General features: G+C 50.7%; 1 protein-coding gene across 1 annotated transcript in view; it reads left to right on the top strand.

The window, feature by feature from the left end:
- The window catches only part of ZHX2 (zinc fingers and homeoboxes 2), a 163,235-nt gene that overhangs the window by 54,395 nt on the left and 82,684 nt on the right, over window positions 1-26,156 (top strand). The window contains exon 2 of the mRNA XM_003782373.3: window positions 17,461-17,531. The gene's annotated coding sequence lies outside the window, so the exon portion shown is untranslated. The remainder of the gene's footprint in view (window positions 1-17,460; window positions 17,532-26,156) is intronic.

Genomic DNA, 26,156 nt, shown 5'->3' with positions numbered 1-26,156 from the left:
TCCCCAGGCCAGTATCTTCAACTGTTTTCCCCACACTGTCTTCGAGGATTTTTATTGTTTCATGCCTTAGATTTAAGTCTTTTATCCATCTTGAATGAATCTTTGTAAATGGTGAAAGGTGCAGGTTATGAAGAATTTTTTTAAAAATATGCTGGGCATGGTGGTGCATACCTGTAGTCTCAGCTACTTGGGAGACTGAGGCATGATGGTCCCTTGTGCCCAAGATTTGAGGCTGCAGTAAGCTATAGTGACAGCACTGTATTCTAGCCCAGAATGACAAAGACCCTGTCTGGGGGGAGGGGGGGCGGAGAAAAAGAAAAACCTTGAAAGCTGTAAGGAGTGTGGCGGTCTGGTCTACATTTTCAGAACATCACTGGCTGGAGTGGAAAAAGCAAAAGTGGAACCAAAGAGGCCACTTGGGAAGTTCAAGTAGGAGATGACACTAGTGCCAGTGGCAACCAAGAGAAATGGATGGATTCAGCTATGTAGAATGTCAAAGGATAGATAGCCTTGCTGTGGATTGGATGGGGATGTTGGCAGAAGCGGAGAACCGAGGCTGGCTCCAAGTTTCCTCGGGGGTTGGCAGGTGGTTGGTAGTGGGAAGTCTTCAGGAGGAACAGCTTTCAGATGTCGGGGGAGGGAGTCAGGCCATCCCTGTGAGCCTGTCAGGGTACAGTGATCCAGCCCCTTACTTCTGCAAAGAGGAGAGAGCTCCCCAAACACTCAGCCTTCTCTGGCAGAGGGCAGGTCTTACTCACTTGCTCCTAAGCATTGAGTAAATGCTTTCTGTGAGCTGGGTGAACACAGGCCTGTCCCTGCCCAGCCTGTCCATAAGAGATGCTGCTGCCAAGCCAGCAGCCCTGCCTGTATTCCTTCTGTCTCCAGGGAACCAGGGAGCGATTAATGACCCTTCTCAGAATATTGGGCCTAGGATAAGAAACAAACAGAAACCCCTGATGTCCTGCCTTTTAATGTTTCAGACTTCGGGTAACTTTTTCTTTTGCCAATCTCCACGGGATCATTCCTCTGCTAATGTTTGAAAATTCTTTGTTTTTTTTAATGTTGTACTCAGGCCTTAAATAACCTTTGCTTTAAGGTGGCTTCTGAATAGATGGAGCTTAATAAAATTATAATAACATCAACAACAGTAGTAAGCATTCCTAGAGTGCCATTCCATTAAAAGACGTCTTTTATATACGTTATGGGATTTTAGCCTCATGAAAATCTCTGAGGTAAAATCAATAAATGGCATGTTTAGTTCTTTTAAGAGGCTAAAGAATGTGGTAGCCAAGAGCATGTAAAATTAGGACAATTATAAAATTATTAAATTAAGAGTTGAGCTGGAGAAGGTACTTGGAACAGGCTCCGGCTTAGGACTGTTAGCCGCTATTATTACTAGGGTTGGCTTTCAGATAGAGAAACTGAGGCACAGTGAGGCCGTGATGGTCACACTCAGTAGTGGAATCAATTCCACGTTGTGTGCACCCTGTGATGTTTCTGGATGCCACTCTCAAAAGGAATCTGTGTTCCAAAGGGATATACAGCTGGACAGGAAGGCCGCTGCCAGGGCAGGGTCCTTGTGAAATTCTGTCCCCTTTCTGCCCCAGCCAGAAATCACCACACTTCTGCCTTGCAAGCGTGCCTTCCCCCGAGGTGGGCACTCCAAGCCTGTCCTCCCCTCCCTGCTTCCTGTCCCACATCCCTGCCCATCACCTCTGCATCCTTTGAAATGGGGTTCAGGACCCTTCCCCACCATCTCCCTCCCTGAGCCCCCACCTCTGGGTGTCTTTCTCTAACGAGTTTCTGCAGGTGGAGCCTCCCCCTACCATGGACAAGCATATGACGTCATGAGCCCCGGTCCCTCTGCGATTGTGGGTGTTGGCCACAGAGACCTTGCCTTAAGCTTCGTCACTCTCTGTCCCATGTGCCCAGCCATGACACATTAAACAACTGGCTTCTACAAAATGATAAAAGTAATAATCCTCAGAACCTGTGTTACCAAATGGGTAGGATACTCACCATCGCCGTGCCCTTGGGGAGCTCACCCTTTATTCCAAAGATGACCTGTGGCCCAGTGCGCCCCGGGACCGGGAACATCTGTGCCCACCGGACCACCACCACCGCCACCCAGCACCACAGTCTCATCCTTGGTGTTGGCAAATCTCTGCCCGTTGGAGGTGGCTGCACCCCCTAGTCACGTCTGAGGCATCAGGAGTGTGACTGCCCTGAAGAACTACAGTCGTGGGGCAGGTGGTCTGACTTTGGGGCAGTTGTCCAATAATGTGCCCAGTGTTTGTCTGTGCCTCCTAATTTGACTCTGAAGACAGCTCCAAATGAGGGCTTCCAAACACATCTTGGGCAAAGGTAAACGTAGAAGGTCCTCCACGGGGAGCTCTTTGAAACAGGGTTCTCCTTTGGCCCGGTCAGTTCTGGGAGCATGTTGAAAATTTACCTCCAAAACATGTTTTGAGGAATGAGTGAGGGAGGGGAGTCAGGAGGGAGGCCTCGTGACCTTACAGACAGGGTGCGGATCTGAGAGAGCAGTGTGGGGTGTGTGTGTCGGTGTGTGGTGTGAGTATTTGTATGTGTTGTGTGGATCTGTGTGTGGTGTGTATCTAGGTGTGTTGTGGATCTGTGTGTTTTGTGTATATCTCTGTGTGGTGTGTGTATTTCTGTATTGTTTGTATCCGTGTGTTTTGTGTGTATCTCTGTGCTGTGTGTGCTTTGTGTGTATCCGTGTGTGTTTTGTGTACCCTTATGTGTTGTGTGTATCCCTGTGTATGTGCATATGTGTGTTGTTTGTATCTATGTTGTGTGTATCTAAGTGTGTTGTGGATCTGCGTGTGGTGTGTATCTGTGTATTTGTGTGTATCTGTGGATTTGTGTACCTGTGTTTATGTGTATCCGTGTATTTCATGTGTATCTCTGAGCTGTGTGTATGTGTGTGTTGTGTGTATCTTTGTGTGATGCACGTATCCATGTGTTTTGTGTATATCTGTGTTGCATGGATCTCTGTGTCGTGTGTATCTGCGTCTTTTGGGTGTATCTCTGTCTATCACCTCTGCATCCTTTGACGTAGGGTTGTGCTGGGTGTGTACCTTGTGTGTATCCGTGTGTGCTGTGTGCATCTGTCTGTGATGTTGCATCCGTGTGTGTGCACGGGCCTGTGAGAGAGAAGGGCCTCCAGACCTCCCGCCCTCTGGAGGGACAGGCCCTGTTTTTGATGCAGCTTCTGGGCGGCGAGCAGCTGTCACTGGAGATGCTGGGCGGCCGTGGAGCCGTGTGACACCCGTTCCTTTGCTTCTTGTCTTCCCCTCGGCCTCCAGATTTGTTTCAGCCCAGTGGCTCCTTCCACTGACCTGAATTTAATTATTTTATTCTTCATAAACAGAACACTTCCCCATCCCCTGTCCCCCCCATCCCCTGTCCCCCCACCCCGAGTCCTCCGAGTTAACGGGCCTCTCATCATTGAGTGTTCTGAGAACGCGGCTTTCAGACATCTGGGTCCCATTCACAGGCCTTGTTTGTTTGCGGATCCCCCTGTCCCTCTCTGTTAAAATAATGACGGTTTGACAAGGCAGCGGCCGGGGAAAATGTTTTGCCTAGATCCCCAGTATTTACTTCTTGTCCAGTAAAACATTTTCCTGGGCATCAGAGGGGGAGGAAATGGACAATCACTGTTCCTTCCGAGGCCGGCTTCTAGCCTCCGGCAGCAGTGCGGGGCTGGCCGCCGGGCCTGCCCTGGAGCTTCTGCTCAGTCCCCAAGTGGGGCCAGGGATGAAAGATTTCTGTGGGGCTATGATAGAAAGAGGAGACAGTTTTGAATCCAGGCCATACTCAGTTCCTGAGTGATGGTTCTGAGTCCTGAGGTGCCGCTGTAATCTATTTACCGAGGCTGCTGCCCTACTCTGGTCTCTTCATGGCCACTGGCATCTGGATGCAGCAGCTGTACACTAAAGCTGCCAGATTGGATGGAATTCCCCACAAAGCCCAGGATCCACCAGGTGGCTGCCAAGACTCGCTGGAATGGCTGGGCAGAGGCTGCCTGGGTTTTCAAAGTGGAAAGGTGGGGGCAGAGTGCTCAGGGGGCTTCCGGCCTCCCTGCTGGCGTTCACCAGCTCTGCTGCTGCCTCCTTGCAGCTCTGAGTCTCCATTTCCTCACTGGAGACGTGGGGTGAATGATGCCCACCTGCTGTGTGAGCAGCTCTGGGGCCAGGCCTTCCCAGCTCCTCCACTCACCTGCTGTGTGACTTTGGTCAAGTGTCTTCACCTCTCTGTACTTGGTTTTCCTCATCATATTATTTTCCTGGGGTTGCTGGAACAAATTATCACAAACTAGATAGGTGGCTTAAAACAACAGAAATGTATTCTCTCATAGTTGTTTATGGTTCTAGAAGCCAAACGTCTGAAATGGAGAGTCAGCAGGGCCCCATTCCCTCTAGGGAAAAGCCTTCTGGGCCTCTTCTGGCTCCCAGTGGCTATGGCCATTCCTCGTACCTGCATTACTCCAGTCTCTGCCTCTGTCTTCACATCACCTGCTCCTCTTCTCTGAGTTTCTCCTCTGGGTTTCTCAGAAGGACACTTGCCATGGCCTTCAGAGCCCATCTGGGTAATCCATGACGAGCTTCTCTTGAGATCTTTAACTTCCTTCTGCAAAGATTCTTTCCAAGTAAGTTCACATTCACAGGTTGTGAGGACTAGGACTTGGGCATATCATTGAGGGGGGCCACGCTCGACCCACTACCCTCATCTATCACGTGACAATGACAGTGGTGCCCACCATGTGATGGAGACCAAAGGAATTCATGTGTTTGGTGCCTGGCTCACAGCAAACACTCAGTGCTTGCTTCTTGTGTAATCCTTACACTGAGCCGCGGTTCTGTAACTACTGCGATCATCATCATCACAGCCAGCTTTCGTTAAGACACTTCCCAAACTTGACGTGTCTCAAATTAACTCTTCAACATCTCAGCACCTCCCAACACCCTACAAGTGATCTGTGTTTATTTCTCTCACTCTTCCTTCTATCCATTAATTTGGGCTATTCTATCTTCAGAATATATCCCCAACCTGACCCGACCTTCCAGGGGTCCCATGTTGCACCCACCCCAGGGGGCACCCGGGAGTTTTTTGGGACACTTGTGAGCAGCCACTTCCTCTTCAGTGATGCTGTGTCTCACTGCCTCTACCACTCTCCCCAGTTCAGGCCACCACCCCCTGCAAGTGGGTCCCTATTACCCCGCCCATCAGCTGTCCCACAGGCTTCATCTCTTGCCCACCGATAACCTCCTGTTTCCTGCACGTGCCCCCGACCATCTGCTCCCCTCAGGCCTACTTTTTAAAAACACAGGTCAGATTTTGTCCCTCCCCACATAATCCCTGCCCTTCTGTCACCTACCACTCCTGTTGCCACCTCCTGACCTGGGGACTTGTCCTGGGACACGACCCACATGCACTCGCATGCCTGCTGGCTGTTTCCTCAGCCTAGAACATTCCTTTCCCAGCTGTCTTTGTGGTTTTCTCCCTCACCGCTTTCAGGTTCTGCTTAAAACACATCCCACCGAGGAGGCCCTGGCCACCAGAAGATCACAGCTAAACTAGCACCCTGCCACTCTCCCCTCCTTCGTGCCACCTGACGTGTTATGTTTACTTGCTGTGGAATTGTCTGCTTTGCCCGTTACACTCTGGCTCCACGGGGGAAGGACTTTGTTTTGATTGCTCCCAAATCCTCCGCACCTGGCGCATGTTAGACACGTCGTAAACATTTCCTGGACGAGGGAATCATTACTGTTACGGGCCAGGCTCTGACTCTGTGGGTCTGACCTCATCTCTCCCAGCAGCCTTAAGGTCGGAACCAGAATATTCTGGTTTGTCAGGGTGTTGGGGGCTCAGAGAGTTGAATACATGTCCCCTGGCTACCCAGCTGAGTCAGTGTTAGCAGCAGGATGTGAACCAGCTAGTCTTACTCCAGAACCCACTGTCTCAGTCGCCATCTGGCATAAGGCAGAAAAGAAAGGCTGCAAATGAGAGAGATTTGGAAATGGAAACGCACTGCGTGCAGCACAGGAAGGACAGTGGCCGTGTCTGCGACGGCATCTGAGCACATCGCTCCACGCTGATGTGGCTCCTCTTCCTGTTTAATTTTTTAAACTCTGAAAACTGTTTCGCTGCCTGCCTAGATGATGCAAATGGAGGCGGTAAGAAAGATGTCTATGCAGCGTCGCTGCACTACGCAGTCACCGCCAGACTTTGGTGGCCCCGAACGCTCCAGAAATGAGGCACACGGGCAGCATGAATGTGTCTTTTATTCCAAAAACAGGTCAGTTGATTTTCCTGCCTTTTAGTAAACATGGGGCACTGATTAGAATTCAGTATTTCAGGGAGGCGTGATGCAGAGAGCACTAGTCCAAGTCAAGATTCAGTCCCTGAATCCTACCAAGTGCTGGGCATGGTCCAGGGGCTTTGAACTTACTAGCTCACTTAATTCCCTACACCGCTCTTGAGAGTAAGCACTCATTACGCCTGCTCGATACCAGTCACAGAGGCACAGAGACATTAACTCACTCAGCCAGAGTCACACAGCTAATATTATAAGAGGCAGAGCCCAGAGGTAGACTCAGGCAGTCTTGTCTCCCAAGGAGAGTTTGTAACCGGCTCTCTATTGTGGCTGCCAGCTTCTTTATCTGTAAAGTGTGGGAAAGGCGCTTGATCGTATTTTCTAGCTGGAAAAAAAAAAAATCTCTGCTTTTGAGACTGAAAATCTGGTAGGAGTTTTGAGTCATGGGTGTGAATGCGAAAGGAGAGTAGGAGATGAAGCAGGGCTGCTCCAAGAATATTACAGGGGAGGGGTCAAGCTACAGGCGTCCTTTTTATCAAGCTCTTGCTTACGTCTCACTGTGCTCTCCTTGGCTACTTTTCTGGTCTCAAGGGTTTGTAGAAATAAGACCCCCAGGTGTGTAGCTTCCCTCTGATCATCACTCTGTATGGGAAGAGGACAATGAAACTCTTCTGGTTATTTGGTGTTTCCTAACTTCAAAGCAGCCTGGATATTCCTGTTTTGCAGATGGGGAAACTGAGACCTGTGTTGATAAACTGATCTTAGGTCACATTTACCTCTCCCTGCCTCCTACACCTACTTCCTGGGTCCTCCTCCAGGGTTTTTCCTACTTCTCTGTAATAATCGTAACAAACACTTCTGTTGATTCCTCTCAACCCCTGTGCCATCATACGTTAGTAATAAATACTCATCATACTGATAGCTGTCCTTGGCCTTCTTTGTGCCAGGAGTTGTGTTGGGGGCTTCTCGTGTTTTATTTCTTTCTAATCCCCACAATACTCCTTTGAGACACACAGTCTTATGATGCCCATTTTACAGATGTTTGAGACCACAGACCTTTAAAGCAACCATTATAGACAGTCACACACCTAGGAAGTGGGAAATTAGCGTCCAGATGTGTTAACACAGATGGCCTTGTGTCCCCTCCCTGGTTAAAGCCTCCTGGAACTCATGGTCATGTAGGACAATGTCCATATTCCTTGGTGTGGTGTGTGCACCCCTGTGCCCACTATGCCTGCCCCTCCAGCCCATGCTCAAGGTCCCCATTTCCTCATCTCAGCAACAAGCAGCCATCGCACACCCTCCTCTGGACCATGCTCCCCCACCCCGCCTTGGAATGAACAGCCCCCACCTCCTCCAACCGTGATTTCCACCCATCCTTCTTGGAGCAGACCAAGTGCCACCTTCCCCATGCAGCCTCCTTCTCACCCACCGTCTCCCCATGCCTTTGTCCCTGCCTTGCTGTCACTGTGCCCAGGATACCCAGCACCACTCTCACAACATCAGTAGGCACATAACACAGCCCGTGGACCATGGGATGTAGGACAGTGGGGAATGGTGGTGTGTGTGGATGGACCAGAGAACATCTGCCTCACCAAGGGCATTCTGATTCCTCATTTGTTAACACATCCTGCCAGCCCAGTAAAACAACTTTGTGGCTGGTATTTGGACCACAGGCCACCGCTTTGGAGCTTATGGGAGCCCCTCAGAGCATCACCTAATTCTCTACGTTGTCAGTGCATAGAGGAGAGAGGGAGGGAGAAGGGAAGGGGGGACTTGGCTTAGACCTGGCACTTCGGCTTTTGTAAGACATGGCATTCCAGGCCCTTACTATGGAGGTTCTGACAACATCAAAGGGAAGCAGCAGAGTCCCGTGATTAAAAGCGTGGGCTTTCAAACCAGCCAGAATCAAGTTCGATGTCTGACTCTAACACTCACTTGCCAAGTGACCTTAGATAACCTCGTTTAAGTACTCTGGGACTCCCAGTGCTCACCTGCAAATCGGGGGCAAGATCCCAACCACACAGGGTCTGTGAGAGGATTAAGCGAGGGCAGGGCACATCCCCGGTGCCTAGCAACACGCCTTCCTTGAGCCCTCCACTGGGTGCCGGAAGCCCAGTGGTGAACAAGACCCAGCACCACCCTTGCTCTCGTGCTTACTGGGACAGATAGATAATAAAGAAGCAATTATGTGAGCAGATGACAAGTTAGTTATTTGAGAATGGGATCTGTGATGTAAGAAAATAAGCAGTTGGTAACAGAGGGTGGCAGGGGAGGAAGTTGGGCGGAGAGGTTAGGAAAGGCCTCATTGGGGAGGTGATATACACAAGGAGTTGATGGCCATTTAACAAAGACTCAGGCCAGGGGTGACAGCAAGTGCAAAGGCCCAGTGGTGGGCACCCTGATACTTGTGTTAGATGTCAGTATTTGTTGTGATTGCTACTGCATGTGGCCCTGTCCTCTGAGTCTACCACCCTTCAGAGTGGGGGGTGGGAAGGAGACTGGCCATCTGCCCAGCCCTCTGAGGGACAGTGCCCAGCTGAACTGGGATATAAACCATAACCACAGTAGAATTTCAGAGGACAGCAACTCAGTAAGAGCTGGAGTGGATGGGAAGGCCTGTTGGAGCAGGGACAGGGAGGAGGAGGGCATGTAGGGAGGGGGATTGGGTTGAGGGGCCTAGTAGCTGAGGAGCCCACAAAGACCTCCCTAGGCCAGAGCTGGTTCTGAGGGAAAGGCCAGGTGAGGAGGCCATGGAGCCATTCGCATGACATCAGCATCGGCTGACAAGGGCAGCAGCAGCCGCCATTGTCACAATGGGCTGGGCAGGTTGTCAGTGGAGAGAATGTGCTCCTCAGTCAAGATGTACGGCCCTGGGCCGGAATCCAGCCGTGTGAGTCACAAACAGATGTACATCTTGTCAGGGAAAGCCATGGCTCCAGAGAAACTGGACGTTTCCTGGAAACGTCCTGAGTATAGGGCAAGGGGTCTCTGCACAGAGGATGTGCTGGTGGGCTGTGTCTCCCGGGATCCATGGCCGAGCCTTGGGCCCCTCAGGGAGGCAGAGTCCGGTGCCACCTGACCAGGCAGGGCATGTTTGGCAGCCTCTGTCTCCCCCACTGGGAGCACGGAGTCCTGGACTTCTGGCAGAGGTCCGTGCACCCCTTGAAGAGTAGGAAAAGGGGCCATATGGGGATGTGGAAGCCACAGTATTCATCCCACACATTTGGATTCAAATCCGAGGGCTTCCAGGAACACAGTTTCCCCGGCCCTAGGGTCCTTCATTATAACCTGACGGGATAAACTGGGAGCTCTCCAAGGTTCCGCCCAGCCGGACCATTCAGGCACTTCTTTCATTTCTCTTCTGAAGAAGAGAAACTGAGGCCCAAAATCTGGGGACTTGCTCAGAGCCAACCCAGTTGGAAGTGGGACTGGAGCTCCTGCTCTGGCCAGGTCCGCCCCCTCCACCTTGCTCTGATGTCTGCCACCTCTCCCCACCCTCCAGTCTCCAGACATCTCTCTTTCTCCTTCCCCTCTGTCTGTGCTCCTCCGAGGCCAGACAGGGCAGCTCAGCCTCCCCAATGGCGATGGTCCCATGAGTGGGGGGAGGGTCCTGGATCAGAAACAAGATGGTGACTCCCAGGACACTGGCCACCTGGACATACTCATTGGCATTAAGCAGGCAAGACCTCCTCTAGCCACCTCCTCTTTGAATCCTGTGCACCGTTCAATGCAGTTTAAATGGTGCCTACACCAAGCACCCCTTCCAGGTCATCCCAGCTGGTGTCATCATTTTAATAAGCTCTCCCTTCTGTGCTGCTTTAAAATCCTGTTTGTGGATGTTTTCATTTACTTCTATTGTAATTATTTGTGCATATATCATAGTTCCTGTACATAATGTCAAAGTGATGGAAAGCAGTAACCAAATTGTCTTTATGTCTCCATGCCCTCCCCCTTTGACACCCAAGGCAGTATTCTAAGTGTCAGATTGATATTTGTGGAATACATGGAGTTTTCTTTCTCCTATGTAAAAGAGTTCTCTTCCTTCTGCATGAATGGCTGGGTGTGGAATAGCATCCACCCATTCCAGAGCCAGACTGGACTGAATCTTAGCTCTGTCTCTGCACACTGAATACCTTAGGCAAGTTAATTAACTGCTTGGTGCCTTGGATTCTTCACTTGTAAAACAGATAATCCTAGCGCCTACCTGCCTAGGTGGCTTTGAGGCCTAAATGAGTCATGCAAGTAAATAAAGTGCATCAGTCTGACTACATGTGAAGTTGTTAAATTTTGGTGATTCAATATGCAAATTTGTATTTGATTTTTGGAAAATACATTATACCACCTTGCAGTTCCAGTTTGGCTTTAGCTGGTTGCCAGATCCTTTATGGGACTTGAATTTTCTGCATCTGCCTTATGTGTGCAGTGCCCCTGGGTGGGTGTCCCCAGCTACACTCTTGCTTGGAGCAGGGATGCAGGGAAGGCCTGAGTTGCTGGCTTAACTGCCTCCCAGATTGGGGCTAGCAGCCACACTAAACGCTCTTACTCAATTCATGTGACTTGACAAATTTGGAATGTGTTAGAGAGAGAGTTTTTCCAGCTATGAGTCAGTACATTTATGCACTCACACACACATTTTTTTTTAAAAAGAGGGGAGGTAGAGCAAGAATCATTTATGAGTATAAAATGGAAACCTCTGGAAATTTTATTTTGACCCTGAAGGCAAGTAATACTTGAGACATTTAATAAAGGGTTTGAAACTGGATACCATGGGGAGGAAACACAGCTAGCTGCTCTCCTCTGTGTTCTCAGCCACATCCTTGTACATAGGGGGATCCAATTACGTGGGTTTATTTGTCACCTCCTGGATACTGAGATTTTTGCTAGATGTGGGTGAAAGAAATAAGAGATGTAAAAGAAGGGGAACAGAATCAGCATTTATTAGGCACCTATCATGTACCAGATAGTCATAAGCTGGAGACAAAGATGTCCCAACTTCAAGAAGCAGAGGTGTGGGAGGTGTGGATCAATTATATTCAGACAGTCTTGGGTTCAGACCCTGACCCCTCACTATCATAATATCATCTAATCCCCATCATTTCCCATCTTATGGGTGACAAAACTAGGGCTCAGAGGAGATTCAATCTTTTTCTCTGGACATAAAGCTCTTAGATGGTAGAAACCGTAGGTCTGTTAGCTTCCCACCAGGAATGTACTCTATTCCTGTGCTAAAGAAACTGAAGTTCGATTACTGTCCCTAGGAACTGAGTTTCTACACCAAGGAGGGAAGCAGACACACCCATTCTTGGAGCTGATGTCTGCATATCCTACACAGGCCCTGTTCTGGGAGGCTAGTGTCTGCAGCCACTTTCTGACCCTTGCCTTTCATTCCTGCCCATTGGGAATTATGAAGAACCTGGTTCGCCCAGGTTGACCTCTCTGCTGTTGTTTATTTTAAAGAAAGAAACCACCACCCACCAGAGGGCTTCTGTTTCCAGCTCACTTACATCTCTTTTTTGAGAGCTCGTTTTCATAGATTTCCAATCTCCAGGGAGCTGTGTCTTTCCCTCAGAAACAGGAGCTGTAATCAAAGGTGTATTCATCCCTCTCACATCTGCCAACAGCCGTGCTGGAGCCAGGCTTCCCCGAGGCCTGGCAGAAGGAGGCACAGGCCAGGTGCCTGGGGAGAAGTTTTCCCTACACAAATCAGATTGCCCTGTGGTTGCCCTTTCTAAAGATGGCAGGGTCCCCAGTGGTGCTTCTCAGATTGCTGGGGGGAATCTGAGGGGGGCCTGCAGGTAAACAGGATACATCCATTCACCAAATACTTTGGGTCACCTTGTGTGGGGCAACTGAAGACACAGAATCCAGCTCTTTGCCATCACACCACTTCTTGAAAGGACTCCAAACCCCAGGAAGATCCGGCCCTGCTATTCCTCTAGCCTTCTCGGCTCCAGCTACTCTGGCCAGCTGCCATCCTTGGGGTCAGCCATGCCCCCTCCTGCCATGGCCCACACACACCTGCTTCACTTGCTCAGCTCTTCTTCCTCTCTCTGCCTGGTTTATGCAGAGCGTTTCCCAGTCTCTCCGTAGTCTGCTGTGTCCTCCTGTGCCTCCCCTTGCAATCTTGCCATGATTGCAGGAGCTTTGCTTAGCACAATAATGCCATTAAAGTCTTTATCTCAAGCCCGAACAGTAAGGCCAGGGTTCACCTTATCTCCCCATGGCCTGGCCATCATAGTCAGTGCCCCATAAACAGTTGTTGAAAGGACAAGAAGACATCAGTGAGCAAAGTGGATGTTGCCCTTGGCAAGTGACACTGTGACATTGTCACAAGAGAAGAGGAAAAAGATTAGATGCTGCCCTCCCCAATGCCGGGCGTGCCTTCCTGGAGTGTCAGTTGTACTTGACAATTTTGAGGGAGAAATATTATGAAGCAAATCTGGGTCAATTCTAGAGTAGAATCCGGTATTCTGAAAAATGTTAAAGATACTGAGCTGCACACTCACACCCGGGGCGGCTGTGAACTCAGCCTCCTCCATCCTCTTGGGGATCTCAGTGGAAGAGGGGGTAGGGGTGGTGGGAGAGGTGGCCGGGTTTGCCGGCCGCTGCAGCCACGGGGCCAAAGTTGAAGAGGCTGTGTGGGGAAGAAAACGGAAAGATGACTCCAGCAGGCCTAGGTTCAGACGCTGGCGGTGGACTTTCTTCTCTCATGACCGTGGGCAACTTTTCCATTGTCCCTCGGGTTCAGGTTTGCTATCTGAACACCTGCACTCACAGGTGCTGGGGGGAAGAGGTGGGAGGCCTAAAAGCAGCACAGCACTCAGAGCGCACTCAGGAAGCCACGGCTGGGCACGGCGTGTGAGTCCGTAATGCCCCTTTCTGCTCTCCTGAATGAAACTCGTTAGTGACCAGGGTGAGATACTGTCTGCAGCAAAGACAGGTCTGAAGACTGCCCTTTAGTCTTGTGGAGCAGCAGCTGAGCTCGGAGCTGCAGGTGCCTGGAGCTGTCTGCCTTTTCTGGGACTGGTCTTGCTCTGGCTCCCAGTCCTGGCTCCAGTCAGAGCTCGTTTCTCGCTCCGCAGGCTCCAGGGGTTACACACACACCCTTGCCTCCATGGGATTCTGTCTCCTCAGGACCTCAGGCCCTTCTCCCTAGACTTGAAATTTCTGATTCATCTGTTAAGTGTCTGATGAATGAAAAACAGAATGGAACAAACTTTGTTAGAGAGAGTGACCCCAGGGGAGGTGTACCTCTTCCCGGTCCTCCCCTTGAGGTGCCTGGCAATCTGACAGGTTAACCTGAGCCAAAAGCAGTGGGGGGGTGGGGGGGAGGTTGGGAGGGGGCTGCCAGAAAACACTGCCAGCAGATATTTCCTTATTGCATTTTCCTCTGTATGACCAGCCTGTTCTGGAGAAAGGAGTCCTGGGAATGTGTGCACAGTTTGAGCTTGGAGGACACTAAAAGTCTTTTAATTCATGTATAACACTTCCTGCGGAGAGCTGCTGTGTCCCACATGCAGAGACTATGGGCTGCTCTCAGCTTGCGCCAGGGGCGTGGGACTCCCCACCCAGCTGGGGGATGCAGGTGGGGCAGGTGAGGCAGCCAATCTGTGCTAAGAAGGAAACCAGGGTCCCGGGAGGGAAGTGATCAGCATGAGAATGGAGCACATGTGTGTTTGAGAAAAGCAGGCCCAGACTGGGGCCTGTTTCCATCCCACTGTTGGGGTCTAGTGGGTGTAGTGCAGTGATGGGTTCAAGGGCAAACGTGAAAAGCAGCCAAGAATAATGCAATACACACTGTGCAGCCCCAGACAAGTCATCCTGCCCCTCTGAGCTCACGTTGCTGCCCAGTTAGTCCAGGATAATCACAGGTGCCGTGGATAATAAGGGCAGCTGATACACCTGCCCTAAACACGTGATACTGTGACCTCCCTCAATCCTCCAGGGAAATCAGTGCTCCTCAGGGAGAGAGGGGTGCAGAGCATTGGAGAGAAAGGGACTAGAACATTGTAGCCGTGTGGCTGCAGAGAACGATGGACTCAGGAAACTGAGCAGAAGTGAGGAACACAGTGGGGTAAGGTGGGGGAGGGGAGCAGACCCTGGCTGGGCGTGAGGTCTTGTCCCAGGCCAGGTGAGGGTTCTATTCGCTGCTCCTACCTTGCACCGCCTTGTTATACTTTGTCCTTTGTCACACTCAGTCTGTGATCTGTCTTTCTCCTGTTTTGTACTCTCAGTTTTTTAAGAGTAGAAACTGGGTATTATTTATGAATGTCTGGGGCTTAGCACAGAATCAGATATATATGAGTCCAGTGAAAGATCATTAATTAAATATTTAACATACTGTATATTTAATATTAACATGACCAATATTTAACAACTACGTATATTACACATTTAAATGTAGGCATTAGTGCCTAAAATGTAACTTTCGTATGCAGTGTTTCTGCTGTAAAATGACATGTGCATTTCTCTAAATTCTCGAATTCTGAAAAACTCGAAACTCACAGAGATTTGGGAGATAGTGGGACTGCAACTCCCCACTCACAACTAACTCCCCAAACTCTATAACAAAGCGCAGTCCTGTTGATGACAGTAGCACAGTTAAAAACTGTCATGCTAAATTTTGAACCAAAAATAAAGAAATAATAGTACCTTTAGGACCTGAGTAAGCATAGGGCTCTATTTTAAAAACAAAAGGGGGAGCTTGAAGGCAGGCTGCGGAGTTCTAGAGGCAGAAGGGGACGGACAACTCCTTCCGAAGTTCCAGGTGAAGAGCAGTGGCAGGCTTTGCTGAAATGTGGGGTGATCCAGCGTGGCTTTGCACTAAGATCAGGGAGAACCGAGTGACAAACCCGGGAATGCGGAACACGTGGCCACGCTGAGATGAGAGGAAGAGTGGGTTGGGGGTGGACAGCACGGGGCCCTCGGTGGCCTGCTACACTCAGCCGCATCAGGGCACCCTGCATCCAGCTGTGGTTACTCAGTGGCACAAACATTAACATGCTGAGGAGACTTGCCTGTGGACCCAGACTACTCCCATGACTTACTGACGTCCCTCCAGTGTATCTCGGCTAACTTGTCTTGTGGAAGCAAGTGCAGCAGAGCAGATGCTGTCTATTATAACACACGGCTGACTGGTAAGCCTGGAATGGCTAGTGTACATGGAGAGCAGCACCAGCGGTGCACCCCGCCCGGGTTGTGGTCTGTTTTCCCCTCAGTCTATGACTCTATTCAATAAAACCACCTTTAAGCAGAGTGTGGAGCAAGAGCTTAGGGAGCTGAGAGGCTCTAATCCAGGGCCTCAGACGCCTGTGTGGTGGTATCCCTCTCCTCTACAGGAGCAGTTGGTCTGCCCTGGTGGCACCTCTGGGTTTAGAGTCAGAGGACAGTAACCCAGCCTGCCTGAGGGCTGTGTATCCTCAGGAGAGACACCCACAGTCTCTGTTTTCTCAACTGTGAAACAGGGTGAGTGACGTGCCCTGTGAAAGTAAGGAGCCAATCAGCTAGTGGATGAGAAGCTCCTTCTAAGTTGTAAAGGGCTCTGAAGAGTAGCTCCTTCCTGCAGGTCAGTGCCTGCAGCGCTCAGGTTAGCCCGACTCCCGGGCCTCCTTCTCCCGCCGCATGGTTAGTTCAGAGGGCAGTGAGTGGGCAAGAGCGCTAAGCTTCCTGGAATCAAAATAATCACCAGGATTAAATGCAGAAGCTTGGATTCTCCTGCAGGAAGGAGGCCCAGAACTCTTGACTAGGGAATTTTCTGGCCCTTGACACAGTCGAGGAGGAGGGGAAACCTGCCTCCAGTATCAGTGCCTCCCTTTGTGCATGGGGTGACCAGCCCTCTCCAGAGACAAGGTCACCTCCACCCCTGGCCACCACCCTCCTCTCAGCTACTCCCACGAAGCTAGGTCTGCCTGCCCACCCCTTCTCTCTCTCCTTTTGCTTCCCCCAAATGGCTGCAGTGGATAAGAATGCAGGCTTTGAATCCACCCTGCCACTCACCAGCCGTGGCAGCCAAGATGTCCTTCCTAGAGCCTGTTTCCTCACCCACAGAAGGGATTCTGATTTCCTTCCTGACTAAGAGGATTATGAGCCAGCACGTTGTAGACCTTAACAAGCCCAGGACTCACCTAACGGTCTTGTGAAAATACAGGTTGTGATTCCACAGGGTGCGGTGAGGCCTGGGACTCTACCTACCTAATGCACTCCCAGCTGAGGCCATGACACCTTCAAGTAGCAAGACTTGGGGTCAGGTGTGTCACAGGCCCGGTGCACACCAAGTGCTTGGTGCACAGAAGCTGCCTCCTGACGGTTTTCTCTCCCGCAAGTCTGTGAGCAGGAAAGGATGAGAAGAGAAACCTCTGCTCATCTCAGAATCCTCAGGGAAACAAGAAAAAACAAGTTTTGCTTTAAAGGCGGGCCAGGCGTGGGGAGAGAGAACAGCGTGCCCTGCTAGCAGCTCCCGGGCTCGGTGGCTGCTGCTCTGCACACGTGCGCCGCAGGTGCCTCTGCGGTCCCAACCTCCAGGGCTCAGGCCCCAACTTGCCCCGCTGTGAAGGCGGCCTCCGAGCCCCGTGCACGCCTTGTTCCTCCGGCTACAGCTCTCCTGAGGAATTTTCAGAGCACACTGGGTTCGCTTGGCAGGAGTCTCCCAGGATATAAATACACTTTGGGGGCTTTTGTTTTAAGGACCGCGGTGCCTTTCCGACATGAGGCCTGAGTACAGAGCCCTCACCACTTCGCCTTCACCAAAATGGAACCCCAAAGGGCCCACTACCCAGAATAGACACCAAACAGACCGGGAGTCTGTGAGGGAGGTTGAAGGGAGGCCTCCCTCCGCCCCTCCCTCAGATTTTGCCTTTAGTTTCACTCTTCTAAAAAGCCTGCTTCTCAACAAGCTGCTGACTCATTCAGGGCCAGGGTCTTTTTTTTTTTTTATTTCTCAGAATCGCCACGAAGCTCAGAGATACTGAGGTTGGTTTAACTGGCAGCTGGGTCCTCGCCACCTCCTCCTCATTCATCCTCCCACCTCCATCCCAGTGCCCCAGTGACTCAGACCTGCTAGAAAAGAGATGGACACCCAGTTGCTTTCCCTGCTTTTAATATTGGGCTTCTCTTCTTTGTAGGTTTTGATGCACTGACTGCTCTTGGAGTCAAAGCGTAAAAAGATTCCCAGGATGTAAGCAATACGGGCCGGGTGAGTGCTCCCGTGCTTGGCGGTTGGGCCTCAGCTGGATTTCAAGAAGGGAGGGGAATGGGGAGGGTGGCAAGGGCAGCTGAGCTGTGGCTGCTCTGGGACTTTCCACCCATATGCCTCTGGGAACAGCACAGTGCTGAGAGTCCAGGTATGAATCCCTTGGAATTTTCTAGGTCCCTGCCAACCCCTCCCCAGAAGCAAATGGAGCCCAGAGATGGCTGAGCTGTCCTCTCTCTACTGAGATGACCATACCTCAGGCTTATCATCCAGAAGGCATACGCTGGGAACTGTTTCCAGGGTTAGGGAGGTATTCTTGGAACAGAGAGGGAGCTACCTGGCTCTTACCAGTCGTGAGGAGGCAGGGCTAAAGCAAGGACAGGAAGCCACCTATGCACATTTGAAGCACTGTCACTGACAAGAGGAAGGTGGACAGCTGTGGACTGCACCTAGGGAAATATTCCTAAGAGAAAAGCTATGCAAAAGTGCGGCAGGCAAATTGGGGAAGTACTGAGTTCCCTGTTGTTGGCAGAATTCAAGCAGAGGTTGGAGAAATGTCTGTGGCAAAGGTTGAGGGGGCAGCCCTGACTAGGGCAGTGTTTCATAGACTGCTCCCTGGTGATCTGGAATCCCTCGGGGGTCAGGCAGTAGGAGGAAGGAAAGGGTTTAGGGGAAGTCCAATGAGGGAAGCTTCTGAGCTCTGGTACACAGGCTCTCAGCTCTGCCTCTGTTTCAGGTGCAGGTTCCTCTATAACACCATTAGGAAGCCAGGGAATGAAATGACCTGAGAGCCTCTCCTATGACCTGTTGCCCACTGGTCAGCACACCTGAGCTAGCACCAGATGGTACACATGCCATGGGCATCACCCCAAACACTTGCCATATGGGACAGGGTTGGCAGCGCTCAAAGCACCAGGGAGGTGCTCAGAGGCTCTGGAGAGCCTCTCCGGTACTGGAACCACAGAAAAATTTCCAGCTAGTCAAGTCACCAAGGCAGGCGTCCTCAAACTATGGCCCACAGGCCACATGCAGCCCACCTAGGACATTTATCTAGCCTGCCAGGTGTTTTTGCCACCACTGCCTGTCCTGCTTAGCAGCCGACTCATCCTGGGGCACACAGTCTGGCCCTCCAATGGTCTGAGGGACAGTGAACTGGCCTCTTGTTTAAAAAGTTTCAGGACCCCTGCACTAAGGGATCTGGCTAAAGACCAGACGGCACAGAACAGAAGAAAAAGTAGAGGGAAAAACCTATGGCAATACCCAGCCCTAGGGTAGCACCTGTGGCTCAAAAGGGTAGGGTGCCAATCCCATATGCCGGAGGTGGCAGGTTCAAACCCAACCCCAGCCAAAAACTAAAAAAAAAAAAAAAAGACCCAGCCCTGACCCCCTAGTGGGCCCAGAGAAGGCAAAAGCGGGTGTGGCTCAGGCAGGCGGCTTGGCTTCTAAGAAGGACACCGTAAAGGCCATAAAGGTCCTTGGGCCGGGGCAGGGCCAGTCCTACACATCCTTGTGTGACCAAACCCTGGCCCTCTGAGCGTGAGAAAAACTGCACTCCAGATGCAAATACAGAAATTACGCAGGGGGACACCCTTTGCGCTTGGGAGGCTCTGAATAAGGAGCACACAGGTTTCCTTTGTGCTTTGTAACTGGGTCTTCTTCCCCAGGCCGGGGTCAGCTGCAACTGTAAATATTTACCATGGGCCCCTGAGGGCAGGACGCCATGGGAGGCCAGAGAGAGTGTTCTTCTCTGAGAAGCTGACAGCCCGGATGGGAATGGGGTTTGACAGTGGCTATGCACAGGCCGTATGTTCAGCTGAGTCCGACTCGCTGCTGGGGGTAGGAGAGGGTGGGAAGGCTGAACAGTGAGCTGGAGCTGTGACTTGGCACTTCCTTGGCAAGAGCAGAGCTTTGAGGACAGGAGCTGTGTCCTGGCCTTCACAGGACCTGGCACACAGTAGGTGCTCTGCAAATGATTATGGAGTAACGTGATGAGGAGGCTGTCCGGGGGCTGTCCCTGGAGGTGCCATGCTGGCTCTTCCACAGCTGGGGGCCTCGGGCAGGTGGCAGTCTCTCTAGGCCTCAGTCTCCTCTACTGTAAAATGAGGGTAGGGGTAGTTCCTACCTCATAGTGTGGCTGAGGGGATTCAGTGACTGCATATGAAGCTGCCTGGCCCCGCATCAGGGTGACTGCTCACTAGAGATATGTATGTCCTATGGCCCTGTCACTGTTGGGACAGGAAGTAGCAGCACAGATGGGAGGACAGAGCACTGGGCTGGGAGTCAGAAGCCCTGGTACAGCTGCAGGGAGGGGACCAGGGAAGCAAGATGGAGTTGCCGTAAGGATCAGGCTGGTACTGTTTCTCCTGCTCTCTCCCTGGGATGATCCCTTCTGGTTCTGAGGCTGGTCCTGCCATTCATTCCTAGCTGGGGCCTTCATGGAGAGGAGCGTGACTTCTCAGAACTTCCCCCCCCCGCCCCCCCGTGAATGAGCCTTTTTCCCTCACTGGAGTGGTCTTAAGAACAAAAATATCAGCACCAGAAAAAGATTCTGTTGATACAGATGAAGAATCATTCAAGACTCAAGCTTGGATAGCTTAAACCCCACAGTCAGCATGAGTCCCTGTCCCTTCCCCTGTGAGATCTGGCTGGCTGTTTCCTCGGCTGGGAAACCAATAGCTTGTTCCTGGATTTCCGGAATGATGCTTCACTTTGCAAAAAGCACCACCTACTACCCTGGGATTTAGAGCATATTTCAAATTAAAGTTGCATTAGCCTGAAACACTCATCGGGGTCACATTTCTTGCATTAGTAGTAGACCTGGGATTATAGCATGTGCTTGCCCAGAAGCCTACCTCTGGTCCTCTTAGCCTGCCCCTGGCTGGATAGTAGGATGACACAAGCACAGCCTATGTGCCTAGGGAATCTAGTTTCCTTTTCTTTTTTTGAGACAGAGCCTCAAGCTGCACCCGGGTAGAGTGCCATGGCATCACAGCTCACAGCAACCTCCAATTCCTGAGTTCAAGCGAGTCTCCTGCCTCAGCCTCCCAAGTAGCTGGGACCACAGGCGCCTGCCACAACACCCGGCTATTTTTTTTTTTTTTTTTTTTTTTTGGTTGCAGCCATCATTGTTGTTTGACTGCCCAGGCTGGATACGGACCCGCCACCTTAGGTGTATGTGGCTGGCGCCTTAGCCACTTGAGCCACAAGCGCCGAGCCTAGTTTCCTCTTCCTGTGTGCCTACCCCTCCAATCTGCCAGCTGGCCATAACCTCACTTCCAGCTTTGATGGGAAGGGTGCAGGGAGAGGGGATCAATTGGTGGTGGCTGCTGGGGGACCCTGTGCAGAGAAGGATGCTGAGGCATGCCCAGGCAAGAGTGTGCTGCAGTGGGTTAGTGATGTCTGCCAAGGAGGCAAGGAGGAAGACTGTAGCATGAGTGCCACTATTTGGTAAGTGATTTCTGAGTCCATCTTGTGGTTTCACATGAGCAGCCTTGTTTTACATCACAGAGGCAAAGCACAGCAACGCCATATTAATCTGGACCACTTCAGGACCAGCCCTCTTGAGTGGCAAGTCCTAATCTCAGGGCCTTTGCCCCAAGCAGGTGAGCTTTATTACTTCTCAGTCCAAGGACTCGGCTCTGCCCAGCTAGCTGGTGCCAGTGCAATGGCCACAGATCTGTACTTAGCAGATCTGACCACATAGCTGAACACACCTGACCTGCACTTTTAGGTCACTTAACTCATTTTATGTGCTTATGCATGGGTACCACTAAAACTCTAACAAAATCAGGGCATTTTTTGAAGTAGAAAACCATTCAATCGGTAGCTTTGCTTCTATTTCGAATTGCCAGGGAATTTGAATTAAAGACTTTGCACTAGCTGGAAATAAGCTGTTTCTCCAGAGTTATATGCAGAAGATGAGGCAAAATAGCCCAGAACTGGGTTTCTCTTGAGCTTCCTGGTCTGTAAAATGGGGAAATAATATACCCCACAGGTTATTGGGGGGAGTGCATGAGATTAAATGTGGAGAGACCCAGCATGCAGCCTTGCTCACAAACGATGGTCAAGAAACACTCTCTCTTCTCCCCCTCTGCCACCTCCCATCTATTTTCACACTGAAATTGTAGCTTTTTTCTTGCAATATGCTCAAGAAATGATGTTACAGTAGGTTTTTAAAATAGCATCATACTTTTCAAACGACTCCTGTTGGTTTTTCAGAGGCTCTTCTTTTCTATTGCTGATGATTCATCAATAGGAAATGTCCATTTAAATCTTCGACTTGAGTTTCTCTGTTTTCTTGAGTGGAGGAGCTGCCCGGGTCCTGACCCATGTGTGCACAAATGTCTTGGTAACATGACAGAGGTTTCCCTAGTGGAGACTGAGGCGAGGCACAGTGATTGGACCATGCCCACATCTTCTGTTCAATGTAGCAAGTGTCAACACCAGAATTCCATTTCTGCTGCAGGGAGAGCCTCAGAGGCCATGCTAAGGGTCAAACAGTTTGCAGGGAGCCATTAGCAGTTTTCAGAAATTTTTAACCAGGAGTTAACACAATGCAACCTTGGGCTTACAATGATGAGGTGATCAGCGTACCTGAGAGATCGCAGGTGGGATCGGCCAAAGTCAAGGCAGCAGCTGCTCTGATGGTCCTGGAGAGAGCGACTGACTCCTCTACACCCAGGCCGTCAGCAGGGATGGAGTGACCCCCTCAGAGCTCCAATTCAGAGAAAGAATGGGCTGGACTTGAATATCGAAAGTGAGGGGGGAGGGGTAAGGATTGAGTCCCAGGCTCATGGGTTTTAGCATCCGAAAGAGTGTGGTCCTATTAACCACGTAGTGGGCAGATGCAGAGAATGTGATAGGTGGTGCAGAAGGCACTGGGCACATTGCATCTGATGTGCCTGTTGAGTGAGCATGGACCAGGAATGGCAGGTTAGGCAGGTAGTACCAGGTCTGGGTGCTTTAAATTCACATCCTGGTTCAGCCACTCACTAGCTGTGTGACTTTGGGGGGTCTTGTAGCTTTCCTGAGCCTCTGTTTCTTAACATGCATAATGAGGATTATGCCATTATCATCACCCACCTAAGAGGACTTATGGGTTAACACACACAAAGTGCTCCCAACGATGTCCGGCACAGAGGGAGTGCCCGTGAGTGTGAGCTTATGGTACGTTACTATTAGCATTGATATCAATTTTAGGATTAGCGTTTGCATTTTCATCCAAGTAGAGATGGCCAGCGTGGGCCTGGAACCCAGAAACAAGTCCAGGAAGCGATGGAGGTATGGATTTGGAAGATACCCTTATATATGTGCTAGTGATCACCAAGCTGTCCCTGTGTTTCTGGGGAGGGAAGAAATGAGTGTCAGCGGGGTTCTTTTCTAATTGCATGTTCCTCTGCAACTGTGTTTCAGCCCCACCCCTGCTGTCCTGGGAAACATCAGTGTGGACAGGGATCAGCATTACCAAGGACATGAGCTGCATCCCCCAGGCCTATGGGGGAAGAACGAGAACAAATGGGGGGAGGATAGGTGAAGCACAGGGTGCCTGAGCTCTCTCAGGGACAGCTCAGAGACAGAAGACAGAGTCCTGGGGCAGCATCAGCATTTAAGAAGCAGGACCAGATACCCTGCTCCATCAGGACAGCAGGCTACCACTGTCCCATGTGCCACTGGTCTGAAATTCACTCCACCCTAATGGACTAGACACAGAAAGCCCACTAAAGGCATTTGGTCCTTCTACAGATTCAGATGCAAGTTCAAACCAGCCCCTAGGAAGGGGTTTTGTTCCTTCCTAAAGTACTGGGCATAGACACAGTGTCCCTAAGCTAAACAGGAGAAATAAGGGAAGAAGAACCCTTCCTACCTCAGGTAGCTAAAACTCTGCCCTAAGTACCTTGCCCTAAACCCATTTCCATGGCATTTCAGGGCTCAAAGGCTCTTGGCCCAGGAAATAATACCTCAAAGTGGTAAGCAGATAACAGTACCTAGTGGGTATTTGGTTGTATCAGTCAGACTTTTGGTTGCAAGAGAGAAATCCAATTCAAACTGACATAAGTGTAAAACAAAAAGGCGGTTCGTTCATGTAATTGAAAAGTCTGAGCTGCTCTGGCTTTGAGCCCAGCTGGATCTAAGCAGTGTCTGCAGGCGTCGTCTCTCTCCATCTCTCGGCTCCGTGTCGTTCTGCGTGGGCTGCACTGAGGCAGTTTTCTCCCACCGCCAGCCAGCACCTTCTCTGAGTAACCCCCAGAGAAAAAGGGCTATGTTTCCACAATGTTTCTGATAGATGTGCTGGGGTTGAGGGACACAGGTCACACACCACCCCTAAGCCAACTGCTGGGGCCAAGAGTAGCCAGACCTGGGTCACATGCTCCTAGCAGGTGCTGCGGGACCCTGTGGACTGATAATGGGTGTCAGGGAAATTGGGCAGAGGGAAGATACCCAGACCAGAGCACCCTGGGTAAGTTCTACAGCGGGTAAAGAGCCTGAGAGTTAAGACGGAGTGACTGTAGTGGCTGTGATTCTCAGAGCAGCGTCAGTGGGGCACACAGAACCCAGGTTGGGCTCCATGGTCCTGCACATGCATGTGGATGAAGTCCAGGCAATGGGATGTTATCAGAGGTGGCATCGCACAAGTGGAACATGCACATCACATCATCACTATGCAAAGATGCGTCACCACCCTCAGGGCATCAGGCAGAGTCTTCCCCATATTTCCACTCCCCCACACCATTGCAGCCCCTGGGCCAGTGCCTGCCTGGACGTGGACCCCTCCTAGTGCTCTGTAAATGGTCACTGGGTGAACACATCAACTAAGTGTGGGGACACAGAACCCTCGTCCTGCCGCCAGTGCTGGTGCCACCTTTGTGCCAGGTGCTGCTCCCACTCTGAGGGGGTCCCTGGTTTGTATCGCAAATAGCGGCAGACTGGATCTGATTGCTGCTGTGACCAGCTCCTACAGACTTAGTGGCTTAACAGAAATTGATTATCGTACAAGTTCTCTAAGTCATGGTCCAAAACAGGTCTCACTGAGCTGAAATCAAGGGGTCAAGAAACAGAATATGTTCATTCTGGAGGCGCTAAGGGAAGGTCTGTTTTCTGGCCTTTCCTGCTTCTAGAGGCTTCCCAAATCCCCAGCTCCTGGCCCCTTCCATCTTCAAAGCCAGCAAAGGCTGGCCGAGTTCTTCTCTTGCTGCATCTCGCAGGCTCTGCCTTCCGGCTGCCACCTCCTTCCATCTTTAAAGGACTCTCGTGATTACATTGAGCCTACCCTGATAATCCAGGATAATCTCTTTATTTTAAGGTCAGATGATTAGCAACCTTAATTCTATCTGCAATCTTAATTCCTCTTTGCCATTTGAAGTAACATTCAAAAGTTCGGGGGATTAGGGCCTGGGCATCTTTTGAGGGGGGTCCATTACTCTGCCTAGAGCAGCTATAATTAAAATATAATCATCAATTCTAGTATTCATCCAGCATTTGCCATGTACAGTACGATTTGCTCAGTTCATGCCTTAACTCATTTACTTCTCATAACCAGTAAGAGATCCAGTGAATATCCTCATTTGCCCACTGGGAAAACTGAGGTGGCAAAAAGTTAATCCTGTCTCAGGTCACAGACCCAGTGGGCAGGAGAGCAGAGATGTTCCAGATCCTGGAGTGTGGGCTCCGAAGCAGAAAGTCAGCCAGTGCATCTCAGGAGTCTCAGGACAGTGAAAAATGGAGATTCTTTTCTACCATAGTAGAGGGAGATGGATTGGTGGGGAAGTCCTCAGCTGCCAGACCACCTGGCCTTATGTCCCTGCTCGGTCCCTTATGAGTAGTGTGACTTCAGGCAGGTCAGCCCACCTCCCTTTGCCTCCCTTTCCAACTATCAAATGAGCATACGAGGCTACAGTGAATCACCGGGGCTGCTTTCCTTTTATTTTTAAAGTCAAACAAGTTTCTGGATCCAAGTTTCTCTTTTTTATACATATTTTCAACCTGCTTTTAGTAGAAGAAGAACCCAAATATACATCTCCTTTTACACTGCCTGCCTTTTTTCTTTTGCTTCCTCCCAAGGCAGCCTGGTAGGGACAAGCCACTGCACCCTTCTTGGTGCAGGCTGTGAGCTAAGATGGGTTTTGTATTTTTAAAGAGACCGAAAAGTGCAAAATGCAACAGAGATCACACGTGATCCCTAAAGCCTAAAAATATTTGCTATCTGCCCCTTCATAAAAAAAGCGCGCTGACCTCAGAAAGAACATGGGCAGCTCTGTGCTCAGGGCTCCGTTGGACCTTGAGACCATGGAAGCACTTGGGGCCTGCCCTCTGGGGTGGCTTTAATCACTGTAGCAGTGGCATCTGTGCTGGCCACAGTACCAGGTCCTGGTAGCAGTAGAGGCAGTGTTGGGATTTTTTGAGTATTATATCCTTTAATCCCCTTAGTGACCCTCAAAGGTCAGCACAGATTTGCGCCCCTTTTTAGATACACAGAAATGGAAGCTCTTGGGGGAGCGGGGCACTCACCCATGAGGTGAGATGGGACAGAGCTGGATTTGAACTCCCGCCATATGACTTGACACTTTTCTCCATTGCCTCCCTGTCATTGCCATTGGCTTTCTCTTCTGGCAAGAGAAATCTCAGTCTTCC

The sequence above is a fragment of the Otolemur garnettii genome, unplaced genomic scaffold, assembly GCF_000181295.1.
Source record: "Otolemur garnettii isolate 467f Iridium unplaced genomic scaffold, OtoGar3 scaffold00004, whole genome shotgun sequence".
Taxonomy (NCBI): domain Eukaryota; kingdom Metazoa; phylum Chordata; class Mammalia; order Primates; family Galagidae; genus Otolemur; species Otolemur garnettii.
The sequence above is the reverse complement of the archived record's forward strand: the minus strand, read 5'-3'. Positions and strand labels throughout refer to the sequence as shown.